The sequence below is a fragment of the Lissotriton vulgaris genome, chromosome 5 (genome assembly GCF_964263255.1).
Source record: "Lissotriton vulgaris chromosome 5, aLisVul1.2, whole genome shotgun sequence".
Classification (NCBI taxonomy): domain Eukaryota; kingdom Metazoa; phylum Chordata; class Amphibia; order Caudata; family Salamandridae; genus Lissotriton; species Lissotriton vulgaris.
This window is the reverse complement of record NC_141693.1, coordinates 1,278,534,318-1,278,541,261: the sequence shown is the minus strand read 5'-3', so window position 1 is coordinate 1,278,541,261 and position 6,944 is coordinate 1,278,534,318. Positions and strand designations below refer to the sequence as shown.

Below are 6,944 nucleotides of genomic sequence, written 5' to 3'. Positions count from 1 at the left end.
AATGTGCGTACTGTAGAGGTGAGGGTCATTTGAAGTTTGATTGTCCGGTTTTGCGCGAGCGAATAGTGGTGGTACAGCTAGAGGAGGTCGTAGTGGTCCTCAACAGGCTTCACGTGGTAGAGGTCGTGGTGTTACTCAAAATGAAAATGAGCGTTCTAATAATTCGTCTGATTCCAATAATTGCTTTGATCAGCGTGGTTCTTCGTCAGGTAGATCTGCACAGTATCATGTGGATGATTATTACGTCGAGCATGATATTGATGACGGTAATTACTAGGACAGCCACAGACAAAGAGAGGGAGTAGTATCAGTTCCGGTTGATAAGAGAGGGCCTTACGTCGCAGTTGCCACATCGGTCGTAGTTGAGCCTTTTCTGTTGGACACTGGTGCAGCAAAAAAGTTCCATCATGCATTCGAAACTCCCTGGCGCACCTTTGTCTGGCTTAACGAATGTTTCCGTTGGATTCTCTGGCGCCCCCGTTAGCAATCCGGTTTCTAGCCCTTTGCCCCTTACAATTGGGCCTTGTGAGCTAGAAGCTCCCTTGATTTTGACTACTGGTTGTGGTGAGAATCTTTTGGGCCTGGATTTGCTGAAGCGGTTATATGCGACCCTGTATTGTTCTCCTGCGGGAGTGGAGCTTACCTTGGGTCAGAGAGTGATCTCTCCTATGTACTTGTCAACTGATAGGCTCTCACCGGAATTGAGTTCTCTTCCTGAGTCTTTGTGGGCGACAGGTCCCAATGATGTGGGCCTGCTGGACATATCACCTTATGTTGTCCAATTGAAATCTAATGTACGATTGCCACGTATTCCCCAGTATCGTATCTCTCTCGATGGTGAACGAGCGTTGTTAGCGATCATCTATGACTTGATCAAGAAAGATGTTATCGAGGAAACTCGGGGAAATGTGTGTAATAGTCCTGTGTTACCTATCTTGAAACGCACTGATCCATCTAAGGCTCCTGTGAATCGTTTTGTCATTGATTTACGGGAGGTGAACAAAATTGTGATTCCACAATTTCCTGTGGTGCCTGACATTACGGCCTTACTGACTCTGATTCCAGCCTCTGCTTCTTGGTTCTCAGTGATCGATCTGAAAAATGCTTTCTTTAGCATTCCGATTGCTGAGGAAAGCAGAGATCGATTCGGCTTCTCATTAGGAGGTCGCAGCTTTAGGTTTAAACGCGCTCCTCAGGGCTACTGTGAGAGTCCATCGATATACAGCCAAGCCCTGAAGAGTCAACTTGATGCGTTTGTGTTACCGGCTGGTGCGGCTTTGATCCAGTATGTTGATGACTTGCTTGTGGCTGCTGATACTAAAGAGATCTGCAAAGCTGCTACAGTATCGCTGTTACAGCATCTTTGTGACTTACATCATAAGGTGTCACCTTCTAAACTGCAATATTGTTGTCAAGAAGTAACCTATCTAGGTCACTTATTTTCAAAGGAGGGAAGAAGGTTGACCCCAGAGAGAATTGCAGCGATCGCTCGAATGACTGTGCCAACAACTCAGAGATGTGCGTGCCTTTCTAGGTATCACGTCATACTGCAGGCAATGGATCCCAAATTTTTTATTGCTAGCGAAACCATTGGTAGCCCTCACGTGCAAGGATGTTCCAACTCCTTTGCCATGGACTGAAGAGTGTCAGAAAAGTTTCTCTGAATTGCGTGATGCGTTGTGTTCGGCTCCTGTGTTAGGTACTCCTGACTACAGCAAGCCTTTTACACTATACGTTCACGAGAGAGAGGGTTGTGCGTTGAGTGTTTTGACGCAGCAATTTGGTGGTAAGCAGCGTCCATGTGTATATTTTTCCTCGACCTTGGACCCAGTAGCAAGAGCTTTGCCGAGTTGTCTAAGAGCGACAGCGGCGGCTGCGGTGTCCATCCGACAATCTGCAGGATTGGTCATGGATAATATGCTTACGGTGATGGTTCCGCATGCAGTTGACACTCTCTCTTGAATCGTACAAAGACTCAACACTTGACGAGCGCAAGGTTGTCTGGTTACGAGTTGACGCTTTTGGCGAGTCTTATTCAAATAAAGCGCTGCAATGTTTTAAATCCGGCGACGTTGTTGCCGACTAATATGGAATCAGATGATGTACCACCACATGATTGTTATTTGCGAACTGAGGAAGAAACGAAGGGTCGTGTTGACCTAAAAAACACTCCATTGGCAGATCCCGATGGTACCTTGTATGTTGATGGTTCGTGTTTTAAGTTGCCGAATGGTGATGTGACGACTGCGTATGCTGTGGTAACGTTGAGTACGATTGTAGAAACTGCGAGATTGAATCAGAATTCCGCGCAGGCGGCAGAGTTGATTGCGTTGACGAGAGCGTGTGTTTTGTCGAAGGGAAGGCGAGTGAATGTGTTTACTGATAGCCAATATGCTTTTGGCGTTGCACATAGCTTTGGTCGATTGTGGCGAGAGAGAGGCTTTATGACATCGCATGGCACAAAGATCCAACACGGACAGCTCGTGAATGATCTTTTAAACGCACTTACATTGCCTAAGCAGGTGGCGATTATTAAATGCAGCGCGCATCGAAAAGTGACAGATGATATTGGTCGTGGTAACGCGTTTGCGGATGAGATTGCTAAAGAGACAGCTAGAAATCTTGCAACCCGAATGTATGTTACGAGTTCAGTGAGGTGGCCTGCAGAGACTGGTATGTGTGAGGACACTGTTGAGAGCGTAAAAGCGATTCAGAATGAGGCCACCGAAACTGAAAAGACTAAATGGGAAGAAAGCACAGGAAAGTTAGATGCGCATGGATGTTGGATTGATTAGTCGGAAAATCAGAGATGGATGTTGCCGGATGCATATGTGCTAGCCGTTGTGACTATGGCTCACGGCTTGTCACATATTAGCGCGAAAGGTATCTGCAAGTTGTTGTCCCCTGTATGGAAGAATGATGGTATCGCTAAGTGTGCTGAGAGAGTGGTTAAGAATTGTATGATATGTATGATGTACAATCCTGGCAAGGGCACTCCTACCCCACCTGGCCATTTTGCTCCTCCTACATGTCCCTTTGAGGTTATCCAACTGGATTTCATCCATATGGAGAGATGCAATAATCTAAAGTACGTTTTAGTTGTGGTTTGCGCATTCTCCAGATGGATCGAAGCCTATCCTCTCAAAGATAATACTGCCCTGTCCACAGCGAAAGTCCTACTGAAGGAATACTTTCCTCGGTATGGAATGCCACGGATTGTATGGTCGGATAACGGAAGTGAGTTTGTGGGGAGTGTGATGCAGAGTGTGTGTAAGGGCCTTGGAATTAGACAAAAATTCCACAGCGCCAACCATCCCCAGTCAGCAGGTTTAGTTGAAGGGTACAATGGCACTCTGAAACTGAAACTTGCTAAGATTCAAGCTACGACTGGTTTATCATGGCCTAATGCCTTGCCTCTGGCTCTCTTGTCGACCAGGGCGACTGTACACTCTCGAGTAGGGCTTGGCCCATATGAGATTGTGTTCGGCCGCCCTGCGAACATTTGGGGGGTCCCTAGGCCTAAGTCCTTCGATAGTCTTGAGTACCCAATGTTAATTGATTATCTTCATGATCTGACTGCTAAACTGAGGTTAATTCATCAACAGGTCTTTGAAGCACTGCCGGCACAGACAGAGGGTCCTGGACATCTGCTCCAACCGGGTGACTGGGTTGTCACCCAAAATTTCGCCAGGAAGCGCAATTTGGAGCCGAGATACGTGGGCCCTTTTCAGGTCCTCCTCGCCACGAGAACTGCAGTTCGTCTGGAAGGTCGGAAAAATTGGGTGCATGCCACCCACACAAAGAAGGTGCCTATACCTTCACCAGCAGATTCGTGGGTGAGAACAGGTATCGCCGCAACAGAGACAGAAACTCCGGTGAAATTTGTGCCATTCAGTGATGCTCAACTTGTAGGAGACGCTTCATTGCAGTCAGACACATCTGTTGATCCTCTGCCTTTGGAAAACTCAAGACTTGAACTATCATCTGCTCGACAAGACTCTGTTCCGCAATCTGAACAATTATTTGAAGAGCAGACTCGTCCTGGAAGAAGCAGATATTTTCTTCGTTCTCATAACAAAGACTAATAAAATACCTTTTTGTTCTTTTCCCTTTTTGAAATTCACGTTACCCCCTTATTGTCACTTTGAACATTATGAATACTTGTAGCCTCTATTAATTTTTGAGTTCTTTTTCCACGTGTGTTTTTCCACAGCTAGGAGATTTTTGTATTACCTTTGAATGTTTGATTAAAGAACCTCACATCCGGGTTGACCGTAGGGCCGTGCGGGTACTTCCTTCGGTTTAGCAGGTTCCTGACACTAGGTCGGTACTTTTGTCGGTTCCTAGGAACTCCTGGGAATTGATAATCGCTACTCAGAACGAAGTACGTCAAGAACGTTGCGGATGGTTTTTAGAGGATGGAATTCTCAAAGTTGTCGGAAGTGGAGAAGACTCTAGCGCAAAGATCAATACTACATAGGGTTGTACGAACTAAATGCTTTCTGTTTCAGGTGTTCCTGCTGTTCTTGACTGTTTCCATGTTATTGGTGGGTGGAGTATATTTTGGACTACAGTCGCTACTGCCTTCTGCTTTACCTATTTTTTCTTCTGAACCAAAATCTATTCCCACTATTTCTCCACATTCCTTTCATCTTCTACCCCAACACGAACAGATTAGACGTGCAGAATTCATGAATAACTCTTTTGTCCAGCTTCTTCATCAACATCAGTTGGTGATGAACACTACTAACTGTTGGGTGTGTGGTTTAATGCCACATACCATGGATAGGGGAATTCCGTACTTGGTCCATCCTTATAGTTCCCAGAGGTCAGCTCGAGCATTCCAAACTATGTTTCGTAGCGCACTAGATTCCTACCCCCATCGAGAGCCACGCACTGCAGATTATGGTCCTGGCCCGTACCACAAGCCTTTGGCAAGAGCGATTGCTGATTTAGATTGGGATATCTTTGACGCATCGCTTATTCCAGAGGAAGAGGTGCGAGCATACAGAGATCTGAGTGAGGCTGAGTATAGCATGTCAGTGGGTGATAGACAGCTTAAAAGCTCGTCTCCGATCTGGATCGTACCCCATCTCGGTAATTTCTGTTTGAAAGGTCTTGGCCGAAGTCCGCGAGCTCAGCTCGGGAGGAGTGCCTGTACTGAAACGTATGTTTTACCAGCGGCCTCTTCCCCTGTTCTTCTGACTGCCACGGGTACATACTTTGTATGTTACGACCGCGCATATACATGGTTGCCCCGTGACTTCTCGGGCACCTGTTATATTGCGAATCTGTTGCCGCCGACCTTTACAGTTGGGTCGGATTATCACAAGACCAGAGTTGTGAGAGGTGTTATTAGCGAAGAAGACACTGCCGGTCAAGAAGCAGGAGACTTCTTTAAGGGTTTCTTGCCGTTTTGGGGACCTATGATCAATAGTAGGAACCTGAGACAGTTGACTCGAGTGGTGGAATCAACTGCTAATATAACTGCAAGTGCTCTTGGTAATCTGACAGCAGAGCTTCAGGTGGACAGGCTTATGACGTTACAAAATCGTATGGTTTTAGACGTTGTCCTTGCAGATAGAGGTGGTGTATGTAAGGTGATCCATTCGAGTTGCTGTATTTTCAACCTTGATAACGCTCCAACTGTCTATCAAGCCATCTCGAAGTTGCATAAGATCTCCGAGTCCATACACGTGGACGTAGGTGATTGGACGCTACTAGGGTGGTTTTGGGGCTTGATGTCGACGTGGGGTTGGAAGATTCTGATGATCATTGGGGTTGTTGTAGCATTTCTGTTCACGTGTTGTCTTTGTGTACAGTGTGGTCCTGCCTTATGTGGCCTCTGTGCTACGACGTGTATAAGACGGCCATCTGTTACCAAGGAATCATTGATGGATAGAATGATGTTGCAGCAACATCTGAATGATCTGATGAATATCGAGATCGATTCTGATATCGACTAGTGGTTGCCTACATGAGGGCAAAAGGAGCGTCTGAGGTTCCGTGACAATTATAAATGGTGTTTTCGACTCTTTCGAATATGGACGAGTTTGGTATCTATGAACCGCAAATGACGAGTTCAGTGGGTGTACGCATTTTCGCTATGCTGACCTAAACCGTTCGTCCGTTTCGTGGGTTTCTTCACCTGAACCCACGGGTTCCATTTTAGATACGGCATCCATTTTGTCTCTTGCCCTCAAGTAGCCAGCGAACGGACACTGTCCGCTTCGTGACCCTGGGATTCCCAAACTCTTGCGGAAGACACGTGTTCCTTTGAGGGTGTCTTTATGATGAGGGGGATGATACTGTAAAGGCAGATGGCCCCGCTCAAAGCTCATCTTGCCGTGCCGGACTATTGTTTCAGCCGTGCATTCATTAGGCATGTCCCCTTTGATCCTGCAATCGTGTTTCCGATATCGCCCCCTACACTCTTTTCAATCTGTTGTCTGTCTTTGCCTTCCTTGCACCTGTTTCTGTCTTTCCTCTTAACTCGTTTACAGCCGGAATGGAATGTACTAATGGTGAGATGATGCACTTTTACAGTTGGGAACCGGCGATGCTATTGTAATTATGCTCCGGGACCCTGAATACATGAAAGCGACCCTTTTGAAGTTTACTGTGGGAACTGAGTTGTAACCATTTGTTCGCCATGTTGTGCTATGACAGAGATATGTATAAAAGGAGCGATCCACAGTTGCAATTTGAAGCAGTCTCCTAGAACCTACACGCGTTGTACTTCTTGTGACTTCTGTGTTCCCTGCAGTAAATAAACCTCGATCTTTGACGCCGAAGGAAGTGTCCCGTGTCTCTGTCATTTGTACGCCGGAACAGGTAACCCACGGAGGTTTCAGGTGTTGTCCCCTGGCACCGCTGGGCCTTAGAATAGCCCAGTCCTTCACCCTAGGCGCAGGGCCCGGCCCTAGCCTGGCGTGCCCCGGCCT

At 46.7% G+C, this 6,944-nt stretch overlaps 1 protein-coding gene across 2 annotated transcripts in view; it reads left to right on the top strand.

Moving 5' to 3' along the window:
- UBE2T (ubiquitin conjugating enzyme E2 T) overlaps positions 1–6,944 on the top strand; it is a 146,966-nt gene that overhangs the window by 34,168 nt on the left and 105,854 nt on the right. The gene's annotated exons all lie outside the window — the stretch shown is intronic.